The sequence below is a fragment of the Otolemur garnettii genome, unplaced genomic scaffold, assembly GCF_000181295.1.
Source record: "Otolemur garnettii isolate 467f Iridium unplaced genomic scaffold, OtoGar3 scaffold00060, whole genome shotgun sequence".
Taxonomy (NCBI): domain Eukaryota; kingdom Metazoa; phylum Chordata; class Mammalia; order Primates; family Galagidae; genus Otolemur; species Otolemur garnettii.
In genome coordinates, this window is record NW_003852455.1 from 4416324 (window position 1) to 4436917 (window position 20594).

The window sequence follows — 20594 nt, forward strand, 5'->3', positions numbered from 1 at the left end:
TATACAATCATATCATCTGCAAAGAGTGAAAGTTTGATCTCTTCTGACCCTATATGGATGCCTTTGATTGCTTTTCCTTCCCTAACTGCGATGGCTAAAACTTCCGTTACAATGTTTATAATATGATTTCTTATTTCACTGATGCAATCAATATTTTCTAATATTTTGCTGAGAATATTGATCCACTCCTTAGAAGGTCTGGCCTCTCTCCATATTCTCTATTTCCAGTCAGCTTTTTCGTTTACATTTGTTTAGATTTCTATCTTTCATATTAGAGACTTTCTGGAGATGTTTTTATATTTGGTGCCTGTTCATATTTCAGAGTGGGCGTAGGTGGCTAAGGAGGTGACAGGAAGCCCTGTATGTCAACCACAATGATCTTCATTGTATAGTGATCTTGGTGGGCTTTTCACAGGGGAAACTCCTGATGTCAGTATCTTTAGGTCTTATCTCTGATGTTTACATGATTTCTTAAAGAAGACTCTTCCACTCCTCTGCCTGGTGGTAAAGGCCTGGCTCTAAGGGTTCTCTGGCTGTCACCAATCATTGTATAAATGCTCATTTAATCTCCTAATTTTCAATGTGGTACTTGCTCTGCCCACAGATTGAACCTTTTTCTTTCCACTACAAAGAATAAATCTCTAATCTTCTTCTGTGATGAGGGAGGGCAGTTGCTTAAATGCTTAATGTATAGACGAGGGCTTAAGGTTATAACACCTTCTTAAAAACAAACTTTCCATAATTTTTACATATTTTATCCCTGTCTCCTTTACCCCACATCTGGACAAACCTGGTGATACCACTGTCTAAACCTTTTAAAATGGTGCAGTCTAGGTTAGGTTATTTATTGGTTTTCCCCACTGCTGACTTAGGATTCAGCTTTCTCAGATCTGCTAACCCCTTTATATTTTCACCAGCTGGTTTGTCAGTTCTAAAATTTTGTTTTTATTGTCTTATCTGCCTTTTCCTCTGTCTTTGAACATTTGTGCAACACACACACCCCTTTGTTGTACTTTTAATGATGTTTCAGGTAGGAATGAAAGTAAAAGCCACTTTTCAATTTTTTATCCTTACTGAGAAGTCTCTTTACTTTTTAAAGATACCAGATTACCTTGCAACAGGATAATCTCAGCTCAGAGTTCCTCTTTACATGCATAATATTTGGCAGAGTTTTCCACAGTGCCCTTGGCCAAGTCCCTCAGTTTATTCATACTTTAGACACCAGGGTCATGAAGGTATTCTTTGCATGAGAAAATACTATGCAAATCACTTAAAAGAGTTACTAGTTTAAGAGAATTCCTAGGACCATCTCTAGACAGTTTTCTGTTTGTTCGTTTTTGAGATAGAGTCTCACTATGTCACCCTTGGTAGAGTGCTATGGCATCACACCTCATAGCAACCTCAAACTCTTGGACTTAAGAGATTCTCTTGCCTCAGCCTCATAAGTGGCTGGGACTACAGGGATCCATCACAACATGTGGCTATCTTTTGGTTGTAGTTATCATTGTTGTTTAGCAGGCCCAGGCTGGGTTCGAACTCGCCAGCCCGGATGTATGTGGCTGGCACCCGAGCCACTGAGCTATGGGTGCTTAGCCTCTAGACAGTTTTTTTAAGTAGCTATTGATGCATTTGTTCGTTGTTTCACTTGCCAGGCATCCACTGAACACTCACTGTAAGCCATCCACATTGCTGGGTGTTGGCAAAACAGGATAATGAATAAGAGACTGTTCTTGACCTTATGAGCCTTCCACACTGGCATGGAAGACAGACAACAATGTCCAAGATGCAATATGATGAAAGTCATCACAGACATACTAACAGGAGATAGAAGTTCTAGAGGAGGGGAGTTATTAAGTCAGCCTGCAAAATTCATGACTGGAAATATGTCTTAGCTCTCAGTACATTCAGGCACAAATTTTCCAGAGTGACCCTTTTGCCAATTTATAACTGGCAAAATTACTGTCTTCCCAGCACTGTAATAGAGTTTTATGATCAGAAGAGAATTTTAAAGTTCTTATTAGCTTCTTCATTTTACCTGGGAAAAACTGAAGCTCGGGGAAAAGCAGTTCAATTCTAGTGAAATCAAAGACTGAAACTCAGGTTTCTTGATTCTTTCACTAATGTTTTTTTCCACTAAATTATATTGACCTGCCACTCCAAAGCCCAGTTATCTATCTAATATTACTCAAATTTTTAATCAGTGGCTCTGAGTCTCGGAAATCTGGAAACAGCAACTTTTAAAACTTGTGACAATTTCTTTAAGAACAGTAATTTAGGGCTGCACCTGTGGCTCAAAGGGATAGGGCGCTGGTCCCATATGCCAGAGGTGGCAGGTTCAAATCCAGTCCCGGCCAATTAAAAAAAAAAAAAACCATGGAAATTCTTAAAAAAAAAAAAAACCCCAGTAATTTAATTGAAATAGCTTTGCTGTGGACTTAAGAATAGGACTACAAACTCTTTGATGTAATGCTATAAAGAGAGAATGGCTTGAAGTTCTCATTGCTGCTTTTAAAAGCAGGCTCACAGTTCTTCACCTAGAACAGGGGTTTTAAAATTCATATAGGTTAGTATTGATTGAATTTAAATTTACCCAGCACACTCAGGGTACGGTTTCCCAGATGATGCATTGGTGTGCCATTTTGCAATGTATTTTTGAGATGTTTCTATGTTTACATTGTCTTGAAAGCATACAACAGATGTATAAACACAGTATTTAAACATTTCAGAGAGGAGGAGAATGCTGTCTTTGGTGAACACGTAAGGATATAAGGTATGCTATTCAGTTTATCATTTCATGAGTTAGTGATTATCAAATGGTAAACTATTGGGAAGTCTAAGAACTATATAAAACATATATAATGTTCCATTGTCAGTTCTCAGTAATATAATACTAACAATAAGTACTCACTAAAAGCAAAACACAGCTTGAAAGAGATCTTACGACTTCCCAAAGTATATTAACTTTGTGTATTCATAAATGCATAGATTGTGATCTTTTCAATAAAATTTTTCTTGATACTTTTCTCCAGAGAAGTCTGTCCCTCCCAGTCCTTCAAACGTCTCCTGCAGTGTTCATTTCTTTCTATTCAATACTGGAGTTCCTTGGATCAGAGCCTCTTGTCTAGGCTGTGGGATTCAAGAAGGGAAGGACTATATCTTTCTTTTTTGTGATTCTAGTGACTTGGCACGTATTAAGTATATGATAGGAGGTTATTTGAGTGAATAAAAATATAAAGCCTTCAATCTATAATAATATTGTTTATTTGATTTTTATAGCACCACACCCAGAGATGACATACACAGCATGCATGCTTCAACTTCCCCTTCTTTCTCTTTTGAAACATTTCTCGTCTCTACTCCAAACTCAGATATAATCTTTGACATAATGGATTATAATCACTGTGACTTAACCTCTTCTTGCCCATGGAGGGGAATTATCAATTCTCATCCCTGGAAAGTCTAATTAAGCATCCAAACTGTTTCCTCCACCTTCATAGAAGCAATTTCTAAAAATGAGCAAGAAAACAATGTCTTCTCTGTTGTTCTCATCCTCATCCAGAAAGTGGCGCATTTCCTGGTTTTATCTGTGTGTCTGTGTGACCCCCAGTCTTCTGGTTCTGCCCACAGGTTGTATGATGTGGATCATGTGAGGACATCTTTGCTTATCTGTGGTGGTGGATATCACAAAAATGACTCATGGACCTTTTTTTTTTTTCACTTATGAGGTTTTATTAGTGTTTGTGTATTTAATATGTGGCTCAAGACAACTCTTTCTCTTCCAATGTGGTGCAGAGAAACCAAAAGGTTGGACATGCCTGTAAGAGCTTTGCTGTTCCCTGTCAGCTTCCGCCACAATGCCAGCTGCCATCACCTTCCACTGGCTAAGTGCAGCCTTGTCTTTAGCTACATCCTCAGCGACCCTACTCCTTAGGATCTTTTGTGACTGCCAACAAAAGGAATGCTGTGCTGGTTCAAAGAGGTGGCCTTCCTGGAGCCACAGCTATCCTCACCTTTGTCCTTTAAAATAACCTGGGATTTCTGCTTACTGAGGACTGGGAATAGAGGTGTTTCAGTTTCCTCAACTCAAATGAGGGAGCTGAAATAAGTGAATAATGAAGGCCTTTCTTGTCCTTGGTGTGTAAACCACTTCAGTAAACATGCAGTTTTTAGTTTTTAATTATTTAGGTACATAATAGTTGCATATCTTTATAGGTAGATGTGATGCTTTGATATAGGCATACAGGTGAATTAATCAAATCAGGGTACTTGGGTGCCATTACCTTAAACATTTATGATTTCTTTGTGTTAGGAATATTCCGATATCACTCTTTGAGTTAAAGTATACTCTAACTTATTGATGATTACAGACACTTTGTTCTGCTATCCAATGTTGCTCATTCTATCTACTTAACTACTTTTGCATCCATTAATCATCCCTGTTTTATGCTCCCAGCCCCCGCTAACCTTCCCTGCCTCTAGTAACCATGATTTGACTCTCTGTCTCTAGGAGATCCATTGTTTTTACTATTTAGCTTTCACACATGAATAAAAACGTGATACTTTTTGTCTTTCTGTGCTTGTTTTATTTACTTAACATATTGTTCTCCTGTTCCATCCACGTCGTTGGAAATGGCAATATTTTATTCTTTGTGCGGCTACACATTAAAATATTCCTTTGTGCATTCTTTATTCACATGTTGATGGGTGTTGAAGTTGATTCTAAATCCTAATATTTTATAGTGCTGTAGTCGATCAACTACAATAAATGTGGGAGTGCAGAAATCTTTTCCATATGCTGGATTCCCCTCCTTTGGATATAGACTCAGCAGTGGGATTGCTGGTCCTTTGGTTGCTCTATTTTCATTTCTTTGAGGAGCCTCTGTACTGTTCATAGCGATTGCACGAATCTATATTCCCATCAACCAAGTACAAGGGTTCCCCTTTCTCCACTTCCTCATCTACATTCGTTATTATCTGTTCTTTAATCAAAAAAAGCCGTATTAACAGGGGTGAGACAATATCTTGTTGCAGTTTTTATTTGCATTTCTCTATGACTAATGTTGTTCAGCATTTTTTCTTATACTTGTTTGCCATTTTTGTCTTATTTTTGAGAAATATCTATGCACATCCTTTGCCTATTTTTTCATTAGATTATTTGAGTTTTTCCCATTCCATATTTAGAGCTTCTTATATATTCTAGTTATTATTCCCTGGTCTGATGGGTAGTTTGCAGACATTTTCTCCCTTTCTGTGGGTTGTCTCTTTCCTATTGATTTTTTTGCTTTGGTTGCCCATGCTTTGTGGGTATTACTGAAGAAGTCCTTGCCCAGATCAATTTGCCATGCATTTTTGTGGTTGTCCTGTTTTTTTGATATTTTACCTATTACTTTTGCTTGGGTTATTCATTTGGTTAATGTTAACATTCTTTTTTTTCAAAGACAAAGTCTTATTCTGTTGCCCAGGCTAGAGTGCCATAGTGTCAGCCTTGCTCACAATAACCTCAGACTCCTGGGTTCAAATGATTTTACTCTCTCAGCCTCCCAAGTAGCTGGAACTATAGGCAATCACCATAATACCTGGATAATTTTTCTATTTCTAGTGGAGATGGAATCTCACTTTGCCTAGGCTGGTCCCGAACTCCTGGGCTCAAGTGATGTTCTCACCTTGGTCTCCCGGAGTGCTAGGATCACAGGCATAAGTCACTGTGCCCAATCTTAAAACTCTTTTAAAAGCATTTTCTGAATCCATAAATGTTTCACAGACTTACTTGGAAAGGCCATTTAGACTCTTGGCTTCATAGAATGAAAATAAGGATTGGAATGGATAATTCTTTTTCTTGGACTGATTGTATTTCTAGAACAAAAATTATTGTGGCTCTATTTATAGAGAATTAGATGTGTAGTAAACAACTGGGTTCAAGTTTAGCTCTATGACCTTGAACCTATCGCATTATATATTTCTAGGCCTTAGTTTCTTGTAAGTGAATGTAAATATCTTGCCTTTGGGGTTTGGGGAAGGCTTTAAGGAGAGAAAGAGCTTTGTAATCTATATAGTACTATATAAAAGCAAGTTGTTATTAATAGAGATCTGACTATTCCCAATTATTTCTGCTTGGTCAGTTAGTTCTGGATGAATAAATCCGAGAGGACAGGAAGGAAGAAAATGGCACAGGCCTGAGAGTCGGGTGACCTGAAGTCCATCCTGGTGCTACTCAGCTCTCACTCACTGACTTGATGTAACCTTGGCAAAGTCGCTTCATCTCATGTGCTTCTGTTGCGTCATCGGTAATATGAGGTGGGCTAAACAAAAGGTGATCCAGAGACTTTCTTCCAGTTTAAAAACACCTATGGTTTTTGGATCAAATAAACTTATTACTAGGTTTAGATTATTAAATCAGAAGTCCCACCAATTTGAAGCCCAAGTAACACACGTATTTTGAGTAGGTATTTGTAAGGAATTATTTTAAAGAAAGCACCAATTTTTTTAATCACTAAAAAGAACCCGTGGAATCTTCTATCCAGTAAATTTTTCTATTGAATCTGGGAGGAGCAGATGAAATTCTGTGTGAGAGGCCAACTAATGTCTACAACACCTAAAGTGCATTTTGTTGTGATATATTCTCTAGTAACTATAAATTAATTTCTTGTCTTCATTTAGCAAAAAACAAAAAAACAGAGTACTTGTTAAAAAGCAGGCACTCTGCTTAGCACTGTAGAAATATGATTAAGACAGCTCCTATTATAAGAGATGCTTGATTTCATGTAAAAAAAAAGCAGCATGTGTTTAAAATCATATAGGGATACCTCATTTTATTGCACTTTGCAGATGTTGCATTTGTTACATGTTAAAGGTTTGAGGTAACAACCCTGTCACGAACATCTAGTTATGCCATTTTTTTCCAGTAGAGGAGCTAACTTCCTGTCTCTGTGATGCATTTTGCTCATTCTTGCAATATTTCAAAGTTTTCCATTATTATTATATTGTATCTGTAATGGTGATCTGTGATGAGTGATATTTGGTGTTAGCATCATAACTGTTTTAGGGAGTTATCAACTTATCCAGAAGATGTAAGATAACTGATGAAAGTGGCTAAACAACAGATTTTCAATGAATACAGAACAGCTCTATAATGACAAAGATGTCATCTAGGACATTCATAGCTAAAGAAGAGAAGTCAGTGCCTGGTTTCAAATCTTCAAAAGACAGGCTGACTCTCTTGGTAGGGGCCTAGTACAGCTTCCTTGAAGTGGAAGCCAGTACTCATTTACCATTCTGAAAATCTTAGGCCCCTTAAGAATTATGCTAAATCTACTCTGTCTGTGCTTTATCAGTGGAACGACAAAGCCTGAATGTTAGCACATCTGTTTACGGCATGTAAATGTTGATAAATGTTTTAAACCCACTATTAAGACCTACTGCTCAGAAAAAAAAATTCCTTTCAAAATAGTAATGCTCATTGACAATGCATCTGGTTTCTTAAGAGCTCTGATGGAGGTGCTCAAAAAGATTCATGCTATTTTTATACCTGCTAACACTCATCCATTCTATAGCTTATGGATCAAGAGGTTATTTTAACTTTCAAGTCTTATTACTTAAGAAATACATTTTATAAGGCTCTATAGATACTATAGATAGTGATTTCTCTGATGGATCTGGAGAAGGTAAATTGAAAAACCTCTGGAAGGCATTTACCATTTGAGATGCCATTAAGAACATTCATGATTCATAGGAAGAGATCAAAATATCAGTATTAACAAGAGTTTGGAAGAAGTTGATTCCAGCTCTTCTAGGTGATTTTGTGGGATTCAAGACTTGACGGAAGGAAGTAATTGCAGATGTGATGAGAATAGCAGGAGAGCTAGAATTAGAAGTGGAGCCTGAGGATCTGACTGAATTGCGGCAATCTCACAATAAAACTTGAATGGATGGTGAGTTGCTTCTTACAGATTAGTAAAGAAAGTAATGTCTTGAGATGGAATCTACTTCTGGTGAAGATGCTTTAACCATTTTTGAAATGACAGCAAAAGATTTAGAATATCTTAGTTGATAAGTTTGAGAGGATTGACTCCAATTTTAAAAGAAGCTCTATTGTGGGTAGAATAATATTGTTGCCATCAAACAACTTGGTGTACTGTAGACAGTTTTCCTGAAAGGAAAAGCCAACTCATACTTCAGTATTGTCTGATTTTAAGAAATTGCTACAGGTTCCTTAGCCTTTGGCAGCTACTATCCTGATCAGTCAGTACCCCTCAACGTCAAATCCAGAGTCTTCACCAGCAAATGACTGTGACTTGCTGAAGGTTCAAATGACCATTAACAATTTTTAGAAATGAAGTATTTTTTTAATTATTTACATTATATTTTTAGACATAATGCTTTTGTTAACTTAACAGACTATAATATACTGCAAACATAACTTTCATGGGCACTGGGAAACCACACAATTTGTGTGGCCCCCTTAATCATGATATTTGCTTTATTGCCGTGGTCTGAACATGAACCTGCCATATCTGTATGGTATGCCTGTGTAAGAAAGAAAAAACAGATTTCCAAGACTATAGGATAAGAAGAGATTACTTTTTTCTGAGGAGACAGAGGGAAGGTAAAATATATAGCATGTTTCAAATGCTTTATAGAGTATAGTTGTTTTTTCATATGCTATCTTGACTTTAACAGGCGTTGAGCAAGATATCATCTGTTGAGAGTCAGTTTGAAATCTTCTGAAACTCCCAAATCCTAAGCAGTGTAGAGAAAATACTGATAAGCTACACTGTTATTTAAATAATTAAGGTGGGGAGCTGTATGTAATCAACTTGAGTTTCTGAAAGTTTTGCCCAAAATGATTTGCACTGTTTTTGTGCATGAATATCATCTTATCAACCATTCCCTTTTTAAATAAGAAGCCTATAACAACCTTCTCAAATTATATAATGTAGGTATTCAATTCTACATATATTTTCAAGGTGAATTTATCTAATATTGATACTTATTATATATTGGTTTGTTATAAAGCCTGGATAAAATTTGGTTCCATTGCCTAACTTTAGCATTATTGACAATAGTCAACATATGAGAACAAATTAAGTGCCATAGACACATAAATGGGTAAAGAAATTGTTCTGTGTTAAATGAAGCACTATTTAGCTTAAAAAGGAGATCTTGCCATTTGAGACAATATGGATGAACCTGGAGAACCTTATGTGAAGCGAAATAAATTAGACATCTAAATAAAAACACTGCATGATCTCACGTATATGTGGAAGTTTAAAAAAAAAGTCAAATACATAGAAACAGAGTTGACTGATGGTTCCCAGGTTACCAGAGGTGGTGAGGGATGGGGCAAGTGGAGATGCGGGTCAAAGGGTAAAGTGTTGTAGTTAGGTAGGATGAAGAAGCCCAGAGAGCTAATGTATAGCATGCATATGTTATACTTTTAGAAAAATAGTAATTTTCACTATAATTCTGGCCTCCAGACTAATTTCCTTACCTCTACACCATAGGCAGAGTTAAGATTGCCTTCATTTGATGTGGGACATGCCTAAAATTGTCTTGGTCTCTATTTTGATTTTAGCACAGTATCTTCCCATGAATTTCTTTTAAAATAATTAATGCTATGTTTAAGGTTATTATTACTGTGCCATAGTGCCATTTTGAGGAGTTGTAACTGTTTGGTGGCCTCAGATGTCTTCATAATGTATCTATGCAAACTGATGAGGGGCTTCCACTCACAAAACCAGATGTCATAGTAGTCAGAAGTCATTGCTTCATCTTCGCCTCATTTTCAATGACAAATCTTTAAAAAGGTACAATGTATCTTTTCATTATGGTGTGACAGGACCTTTATTTGGATTCATTTTATTGCCAAGTAAAATTCTAATTTTATTTTATTCAAATACATTAAATACAGTGGTTCTTAAACTTCAATAACTGGGGCTACAATTTAGATTTTTAAAGAAATAAAATTTTCTGGGGTTATGAATGTGATCTCTGTTTATGTTCTACATTATTGGATATTTTAAAATCATCATGTCCATTTTGGGACACTAGTTCAGAAGAACCTTGTAAAAATAAGAGTACACATCTGAAATAACCCTTTCATGACAAGTTAAGAGAAGCGCAGTTACTTAACCTGAAAAAGAGACAGCACAGAAAATGTGCTAATTACTACCCTCAGGCATCTGCGATGATTTTATGAGGAGCCCTATAGTTTCCCCTTCCTCTTAGAAAGGAGAGATTTTGGTTTGATGTCAGTGGTGACAAGCACAGCCGGGATTCAGCAGGAGGGACTGCAGTTTCCATCTGTAAAGATCAAAGACAAGGACTGATGACCTTTGCATTTTTAAGTTGTCTTTTTTTGTATCTGACTAAAATGATCTGTCAAGTTATCTTCCTGTTCTGTAGTTACCTTTGGGGAAGAGAGATTGAAACTCATTTCTTCCACAATGAAAATGACTAGGTACCGTGAAATAACTGACTCAAAGGATGTGGGAACTGTCTCACTGAGCCCTCATCCTTCACATCAGAGCCAGAAGCCCAGAGAGAGTACTGGGGAGAGAATTTACAGCAAGGTCTTGCGTCCAGCCTTCTCTCAGGGATCTTCCATCTCTCTCTGCAAGGCTTCTGAGTGCTTACTGCACAATCTAATATGCAGTGCATTTGACTAGATTTGACTACACAAAATTAATGATTGGATGGAAGATCAAGGTCAGGGTAGACTGGGAAATTCACCTTTTTCCAAGTATTGCAGGTGACTTTCTGCCAGTGTGGCTAAGAAAGATTTGTTGATTGCAGTTGATTTTACAGTTAGAAATGATGGAATTTTTGTAATGTGTTCTAGATAATAAGCTCTTCTCTCATAAGCTAGAAACAAATGTGTAGGACTGGGTATCTCGCACTCCACAATTACTGAACAGTTATTACTTGGCATTTTTATACCCAGCACTGACATCAATGTTCCATCAGATTCAGCTTTCTGAAAGCCATGATTACCACTGACTCATTCTTTTTCAATGACAGAAATTGCATCAGAAAGGGCAGAGCAGATAAGCTCGGACAGATTTTGTTGTTGTGGAAAATACTAAAAGTATAACAGAAATTAGAGTTGGAAATGGCCTGGGTGTTGTTTTGCCCAGTCCCTCACCTGACAGATGTAAAACTTGAAGCCAAGAAAAAAGATGTGGCTAGTATTTTGGTGACAGGTAAGGATTAGAAACAAGAAATGAAAAGGAAAAAAATAGTTGAAAGTTACAAATGTGTTGTTCAGAGCCCGTAGCTCAGTGGGTGGGGCGCTGGCCACATACACTTAGGTTGATGGGTTTGAACCCGGCCCGGGTCAGCTAAAACAACAATGGCAACTCAACGTCAACAACAAAAAAATAGCTGGGTGTTGTGGTGGGTACCTGTAGTTCCAGCTACTTGCGAAGCTGAGGTAAGAGAGTCGCTTAAGTCCAAGAGTTGGAGGCTGCTGTGAGCTGTGACATCACAGCGCTCTACCAAGGGCAACAACTTGAGACTCTGTCTCAAAAAAAAAAAAAAAAGTTACAAATGTGTTGTAAGAGTTTATCTGGAAACACTGATGGCAGTATTTTTAGGGATAAAAAAGACAAAATTATCAGACATATCTTTAGACAAAATGAGGAAAGACTTCTCTCTCCTGACACCAAATTCTCTTTAAAGTGTTAACATGATAGAACTTGGCTAAAAGCAGTAAAGGGCCTAATATTTAAGAAGGAAGCTAACAGTCTGGGGAGCACAGGGAAGGCCAAGGAGCTATTGACACCTGAGATCTGCTCGGCAGAATTTTTGTGATTTGTCTTTGAAAAAAGGAGACCAATCATCACCTTTGGGGAGAAAATGAAAAAAAAGTAAGATAAGAGTCGTAAGATCTGTTGCTATTTAATCATCTTTGGTAAATATATAACCCTTTCCAATCTCCAGAAAACCAAAGGTGAATTAATGATAGAGCTGACAGGAATATTAGAATTCATCATTTCTGCTCATTACGAGAATTTAGGTTAATATTTAACTTTGTCTTTTGTCTCCTTGCTGGTCATAGGGCTAAGGAAGCGAAACTTTGTATTCAGTCACTTTGACGGCCTCCATGCCCTAGGACGGTGTCTGACCCATATTAATACTCCGTAAATGTTGTTTGGTGTAAAACCAAACCATTGCTATTATTATTTTAAGAGTATATAATGTTGGTGTTTAGAAGAGACTAAAATCTGGTATGATTTCTATATTTTTCAGTGAGAGACAGAGCTTGGAAAGGGCCTGGATGTGTTTATACTGGTACGTAGCTACAGGCCATAAACCAAACTTGGATCTATTGGCTTTGTCTCCCAGTCCAAAACAACACATTTTTTAAGTAAACAGTTTTTTAGAGAAACTTATATATAATATATAGTTTTGATAAGTGGCCACATTATCTGAGATTCAAGACTTTAATAACCCCACATTATTAATTAATGAAAAGATTTATTAATTCACTCGTATTTCTTGAGGCTTATGGTATGCTAAGCACCGATCTACATAAAGCAGTGAGGAAAACCCACAGAATTTCCTGCTTTCATTTGGGGGAAAGACTACTAGGTACGTAAACAAGTTATGTCAGTTATTGAAAGTACTATGAAAAAAAAGAGATCAGGAATGAGGGGTAGGGGGTGCTAGGAGACATTGGGGTATTAATTCAGAATTTTAATTAGGTTATGGAAGACCTCACTAAGAATGCAACATTTGGATAAGGACCCCAATTAAGGAAGCAATGAGAAAACAATGGCCTCTGTGGGGGAACCACACAGGGAACAGCAAATGCAAGTTCTCTGAGGCAGGAGTGTGCCTGGCATATCTGCGGAGCATCAAGGGGTCCGTGAAGTCAGAGAAGGGGAGTGTTGGAGAGGAGGTTTGGTCAGGCCACAGGACATCTCCACCCTCATGCCCCTTTTCTCCTGACTAGTGGGCTCATCACAATCAACTCTCAGATGTGCAAAAGGACACGCTTGGGGACTCATCAGTCCACACTCTCCCTAACGTAGCATGCTCTCCTAGTAACCTTCAGATAGCGAACATCTGAGCTTTCTGGCAGTTTCAAGCAATAAGTTCCTCTGGAAGTCTGAATTGCCACTGGGAGTCGAGCTTCTGGGAGTCGAGCTTCTGGGAGTATACTAGAAATTTGGGACAGGATCCATAATTTCCCCTTTAAAAAATATACACATCTCTGATGAAGTTGCGAGAACCTCAGATTGCTGGTGGGAGAGAGACACAAACCTGTCTGTAAGAAGGGAAATTCTCTCTGTCCTATTTCCAAAAGCAATTTGAGTCTAATAGATACCGTCAAGGAGTGATTATAGACCCAGACCATGTTTCTTTTAAGGGAACTGTGTGTTTTTCCAAGGATTCCTCAGAGCCCTCTCAGTAACCTTTGGGGAGTCATTGCAGAGCTAAATCACCACATTAGCCTGCTGCCTTCTGGAAGAAACGAATTCCACAGCTCTGGAAGCAGAAGTCAGCCCTTGAGCTGGAACCAACTGCTCAGAGAACTGAGAGGTGAGGAAGGGTGGGGGAGCCCTTGAAAAGAAGTCCCAATCCTCAGGGCAGGGTGGGGAGCAAACAATCCTGTACTAAAGAGAAAGCACCTGTGTTATTGCTAATCAAATACCTTCTTCAATGCACTACAGTTTATAAAATATTCCCCTATCCCTTACTTCCCAATCCCCCATGGTCTGGCTTTGTTGTATACAATGTTGCGAATCAGCATATCTGCATTACTCAGGAGCTCATTAGAAATGCCCCACCTAGACCTACCAGCTGGAATTCACATTTTTATTTTATTGATTAATTGTTTTAAAATTTCAGATGAATATGAGGGTACACATGATTAGATCACATTGTTTGCGTTTGTAAGGTAAAGTCCGAGTTATAGTCACGACCTTCACTCAGGAAGTCTGCCATTTACTCATACATATTACCTGGTGGGTAGGAACTAGCTGATTCCCTTAGCTCCTTACAGTTTAAGCAGCATTGTCATAAGGTCCATGGAATAGTCATTTTTCCTGATTGTAGTGAGGAGATAGAGGATGAGCATAATGGAATGTCCGAGCCAAGTTCACCCTCTCAGTAGTGAGTAGTACTGCTCACCCACCAGTACTGCAGCTGGGCCTCCTAGTCCAGCAGTCTCCTCCCACTCCACAATCCCCTGGTGGCACGCCTGTGATGTACTAGCTTTTGAAAGAGAGTCTTTCTTCTCTGAACCTAGACTACGCCAGCTGCCTAAGTCTCCTCCCTCATCTGCTTGCTGGTTCTAGAAATACAAAGACCCTAAAAACCTCTGTAGCATTGCCCAAGGGGAACCCATAGTGGGCGAATCTGATAAGAATTACTGGCATCAGTCAATTGCTCTGGGCTTCTCTGCAAAACTTTCCAAGTTCACTTAAAGGAACAGGTACAAACTCAGAATAACACAAATGAAGAAATACAACTTGGGATACTCTGGCGGGTACAAGTGTTTGACTGTTGCTCACAGTTAGGAAATGACATGGTGTCTAGCTTAGTACCCCATAAAAACACATGTGCCAAGAGCATCATAGCCTGGCATTCACCATGGCTTACAGCAGTCCTAAAATTGTTAGCATTCCCATTTCAAGAATATAAAACTATGCCCAGATGTCACTTAGATGACATGTAGAAAGTGAGTGCCTTATCCTTGCTGACTAGTTGACCCAACAGGTAGAAAAAACTGAATCTCCTGGGTAAACAACCCTTCATCTACAGGCATCATGCTTTGGGTGAGGAACTCGAGTTTTAAAAATATGAGTCATAGATCCTCAACTATAATCCTTTAATTAACTAATTTAATTTAATTAACTCACAAATTTCAAGTTGAATCCTCAGTTTTTATTACTCAGTTTGTTCACTGAAAAATTGTCTAAGTTATTCCCTGGGAACCTACCTGTGTAAGACATCCCCTGGGAACCTACTGTGTAAGACATTCCCTATGAGTCCTAAAGGTCATCTGCAGCAGGTGTGGGAGGGGTTCCGTGATGAGTGGGATCCTCTGAGAGCCTGCCGTCTAATAGAATGCATAAATATGTATAAGCCAAGCTGATATAGGAGACAAACGAAAATGCCTCTCCCACCTCCACCCCAAATAATGAAGGCTTGTCCTAGGAAGTGACACTTGAGTTCTTTCTGGACAAAAGATAGATTTTAAATATTCAGACTCACAGTAGAGAAAGCCATGGGGTCAGTGAGGCGCAAAGTCAATGAGAAACAAGACGAAAAAGGCTAGGTTTGGGGTGGTGCCTGTGGCTCAAAGGAGTAGGGCACTGACCCCATATACTGGAGGTGGTGGTTCAAGCCCAGCCCCGGCCAAAAACTGCAAAAAAAAAAAAGGCTAGGTTTCCATTTGGAACAGCAAATAAACAATAAATTGATTATGACTTGTGATACATCAACTCAAAGATAAGCAAAATATGCTTTTGTTAGTTCTAATGGTTTTCTTCTGGTATCTTTGGGTTTTATTCATTTATTTATGTATGTATGTATTTATTTATTTAGAGGCAGAGCCTCACTATGTTGCCCTCGGTAGAGTGCTGCGACATCACAGCTCACAGCAACCTCTAACTCTTAGGCTTAAGTGATTCTCTTGCCTCAGCTTCCCAGATAGCTGGGACCACAGGTGCCTGCCACAATGTTGGGCTATTTTTCTGTTGCAGTTGTCATTGTTGCTTAACTGGCCTGGGCTGGGTTTGAATCCGCCAGCCTTGGTATATGTTACCGGTGCCATAACTACTGTGCTATAGGGGCCAAGCCAAGAGTATTTTTTTACATAAAGATCATGTCATCAGCAAATGGGGATAGTTTTACTTTCTACTTTCTTTTTTTTTTTTTTTTTTTAAGACAGAGCCTCAAGCTGTTCCCCTGGGTAGAGTGTGATGGCTTCACTGCTCACAGCAACCTCCAACTCCTGGGCTCAAGCGAGTCTCCTGCCTCCGCCTCCCAAGTAGCTGGGACCACAGGCACCCGCCACAACGCCCGGCTATTTTTCTGGTTGCAGCCATTATCGTTGTTTGGCGGGTCCAGGCTGGATTTGAACCCGCCACCTTAGGTGTCTGGCTGGCGCCTTAGCCGCTTGAGCCACAGGCGCCGAGCCATACTTTCTACTTTCTAATATGGATAGCTTCTTTTACAATTTTTTTTTCCTTTTTCTTTTTTCCCTTTGGTTCGATTGCTCTTGCTTGTACATTTAGTACTTTGTTTAATAGAATGGTGAGAATGAATATCCTTGTCCTGAGCCAGATCTTAGAGAAGAGCTTTTGTTTCTCATCCCATAAATAGCCTACATTGTGTTGAGGACGTTTCCTGCTATACCTTAGGTTTGGAGAGTTTGTTTTATGAAAGGATGTCAGACTTTGTCAATGCTTTTTCTGTATTTATTGACATGATCATGTGATTTTTATCTTTCATTTGTTGCATCACATTGATTGATTTGCCAACATTAAAACAATCTGGCATCCTAGGGATAAATCTCAGTCACGATGTATAATGTTTTTGATGTATTGTTGAATTTGGTTTGTAAGTATTTCATTGAAGATTTTCGCGTCTGTGTTCACCAGAGATAATGGGACTATAGTTTTCTTGCAGTGTCTTTTTCTAGCTTTATTATCAGGGTAATGTTGGCCTCAACAAAACGGGTTTGGAAGTATTTCCTTTATTTCTATTTTTTTTTTGAATAGCTAGAGAAGGATTGCTATTAATGTTTCTTTAAATGTTTGGTAGGATTCAATCAGCGAGGCATCTGGTCTTGGGCTTTTCTTTGCTCGGAGGCTTTTATAATTCCTATGCCAATCCTTTTAGTTGTCATTTGTCAACTAAAAGGGTTTTCTATTTCTTTTAAATTCAATCTTGATAGGTTGTATGTTTCTAGAAATTTGTCCATTTCCTTTAGGTTATGTAATTTCTTGATTCATGATTGTTCATAATAGTCTCTTATGATGCTTTTTATTTCTGAGGCATTCATTGTAATGTTTCCACTTTCGTATTATATTTTATTTTATTTATTTGTGTCTTTGAGGGTTTGTCAGTTTTGTTTCTCAAAACATCAATTCTTTTTATTTTTAAGAGTTTTGCTGTTCTGTATTTGTTCTATTCCTGTTCTGATCTTTTTTATTCTCTTTCTTTTACTAACTTTGGACTAGTTTCTTCTTTTTCTAGTTCCTTGAAGTATAACATTAGATTGTTTATTTGAGATATTTCTTGTCTAGTAATGTAGGCATTTTTTTGCTATAAAGTTCCCCTTTAGAACTGTTTTTACGGCATCCATAGTCTTTTGTATGTTGTCCCAAGATATTTTTTAAATTTCCCTTTTGATTTGTTGTCTGATCCCCCCATTAATGCTTCAGAAGCATATGAGTTAATTTCCACCTCATCATGAATTTTCTAGTTTTTCTCCTGTTATCGATTTCTAGGTTCATAAATTATGGTTGGAAAAGATACTTGATATGACTTCAATCTTCTTAAATTTTTATAGATTTTTTGTGTCTTAACATATTATCTAGGCAGGAGAATATTCCACGTGCATTTGAGAGGAATTTGTCCTCTGCTATGGTTGGATGGAATGGTCTGTGAATATCTCTAAGATATTTTAAAGGGGATACCGAAATGCTTTTATACACATATTATTCTGTCACTTCAGATGTATTATCATTTACTTTTCACATTTAGGTGCTCATGTTGCATACCTATATAGTTCTCATTATTATAAGGGTTTGATGAATTGACCCTTTTGTCATTAGATAATGACCTTCTTTGTCACTTGCAATAGTTTTTTACTTAAAGTCTATCTTGTCTGATAGAACTGTAGCCAGCCCTGCTCTCTTTAGTTTTCATTTGCATGAAATATCTTTTTTTATTTCTTCACTTTCAGTTTGTGTGTTTTTTTAATCAAACAAAAGATATTTTTATTTTAAGTTTTGGATTTCCTTAAAAGTGAGAATTTTCTCAAACATTTTTATCCATTCTGGGAAATGTACAACAATTAGAAAAGTGTATGTCATAGTAATTTTTCTTAGATGTCTTTCAAAATCTTAAACACAGATATCTTGAAATAGTTTAAAGAGTATAACCTGAAGATTATGGAATTTCATAAATTAGCGTTTAATAAATTGTACAAAGTATTTTAATAAAAAATCTTCTGTTTTCTGAAGACAATGGTATTTAATTGTTATTCCCATCCCACAAGAATCTCCTGAAAATAAAACATTTCAAATAGTGAAGGAGAAAAAAAAATCAAGTGAAAAGGAAGAAAAGAAAGAAGAGAAAACTTCAAATTCATAGCATCTGAATTACTTCTGGACTCTCTTCCTGGTTCTTGAATGGGTTTGTGTGCCCTCCTCTGTCTGCGTATTTGAGCATTCCATATCTTCAACAGTAGATTCTGGGCTTTCTTCAATTTCTTTCTTTCGCTTCTTTGTTATTGTTTTTGCTTTCAGACCTCCATTCTCCACAACAGTGAGGTCCAGTTTGCCATCATCTTTACTTCCTATAGCTTTCAGTCCTTGTGAAAGAATATCTCATAAATTTTGATAAAGAGGTGTGTCAGTATAGCCCAGTAATTTCACTGTTTCCATGTATTTGGCAATTTCACCTGGTTTGTTTTTCTCAGGAAAACACTTGTCCATTGGACTTGCAATATTTTCTCTATATCTAATTTTGGAGTCTCTAACATATTTAGGATCTTTCAAATTATCCTCCCAAGGAAGATGGTCAGTCAGCATGGATCATGCAATAACCACGTATTTCCAAATCACCACGTCGTGATGGGCCCACGCCATTGTGTGCATCAATGCTGGTGAATTCAATGGTGCCATCATGACATCTTTGGGGGTCTTCTTTGTATTCTTTATGAACTCCATCAGGGCAGTACCGATAGGCAAGGCCATAATCTACCAAGTACACCTGGTCAGGATTCTTTAGCTCAGAAGAAGATTTGAGGTCTTGATATCTCCATGTATGTACTCATGCTCATGAATATATTCAAGAATATCCAGAATTCTTAAGCCTAGTTGCAAGACAGTTTTCCGAGAGAACCTTTGGCATTTGCTTCATATATTTTCTGAAGGTCACTCCCAAAGCGATCCATTATCATAAACCTATAACTTTTTCCATTTTTATCATGAAGACCAGACCCCCAATACTTAGGAATACCGAGGTACTTCAGTTTATGGGTACGAATCCATTTCTGGATTTGCTTTGGTTTAGCAGCTCGCTGGTGGAACTTTAATTCAGTAAAAAGAGGTCCATTGTCACTGGGTTCCACTTTCACAACACAGGGTACATCACTGACAACTGATTTTGAAGAATTTGTATCAGCAAGATATATACAGCCAAAGCCACCTTGGCCAATGGGTAATCCTACTTTCTATTCTTTTATTCCCATGTCAGTTACTACCTCCCCAGCTGCAAACTGTTCTGCAAGATGTTTTTTTGCAGGGCCCTGTCTTCCAGCTTGAGCTGCTTTTACACGAGGCATTTTCACACAAACCACAGGCCCGTCGCCTTCTAGCCAGTACCAGTTTGTGTGTTCTTAAAGATAAAATGAGTCTCTTGTAGGCAACATATATTTGAGTCTTTTAAAAACACATTCATGTACTCTAAGGCTTTTGTTTGACAGACTTAGTCCACTTACATATAAAGCAATTATTGATAGATAAGGATTTACTCTTGGCAGTTTGTTAATTATTCCTGTGTATTTTGTAGAAGTCTCCATACTGTTTTCTGGGCATTTCTTCTTTACTTTCTCTCTTGCTGCCTTCCTTTTTTTTTTTTTTTGTAGTGCTACATTCTGATATCCTTTTTTCTATCTTTTATGTAACTATTATGGGATTTTGCTTTGTCATTAACATGAGGCTTATTTAAGATATTTTATAGCTATAGCCATCTATTTTAAGCCAAGAACAACTTAATTTTGATTACATACAAAAGCTCCACAGTTTGACCCTTTCCTTCTTTGACTTTGATTTTTGATAGTTTGATTATGATTTGTCTGGGTGAACTTTGTTTTGGGTTGAATTTGAATGGATTCCTTTCAGCTTCGTGCACCTGCATATTCATATATTTTCAGTCATTATTTCTTTAAATAAGCCTCTGTCCCTTTCTCCCTCTCTTCTGAAATTCTCGTATATAAAAGATGAGCTCTCTTCATAGTATCCCACAGATCCTACTTTCTTAATTCTTTTTAAAATTTGAGATTTTAAACTCTGACTGTATGATTTAGAATGATCTGTCTTCTAGTTTGCTTATTTTTTCCTCTGAATGATTTAGTCCATTGTTGAACCTCTCTATTGCATTTTATTGTTCAGTTATTTTGTTTTTTAGCTCCAAATTTTCTGTTTGGTCCTTTTTTAATGTTTCTATCTTTTGGTTGAACTTCTAATTTTTTTCTTGTATTGTTTCCTGATTTTGTTAACTTTTTGTGTTCTCTTAAGTTCGCTGAGCTTCTGATATGAGGTACATGTGGTATTTTGTCACAGGTGTAGAACGTGTAATGATTTAGAGTATCTAAATACCTTGAGTAGTTATTGTTTCTACGTGCTGGGAAC

The 20594-nt window shown here is 37.6% G+C and overlaps 1 protein-coding gene and 1 pseudogene across 1 annotated transcript in view; one reads left to right on the forward strand and one right to left on the reverse strand.

Moving 5' to 3' along the window:
• The window catches only part of FGF12 (fibroblast growth factor 12), a 530610-nt gene that overhangs the window by 19394 nt on the left and 490622 nt on the right, over positions 1–20594 (forward strand). The gene's annotated exons all lie outside the window — the stretch shown is intronic.
• Positions 18339–19525, reverse strand: LOC100951045 (annotated as a pseudogene).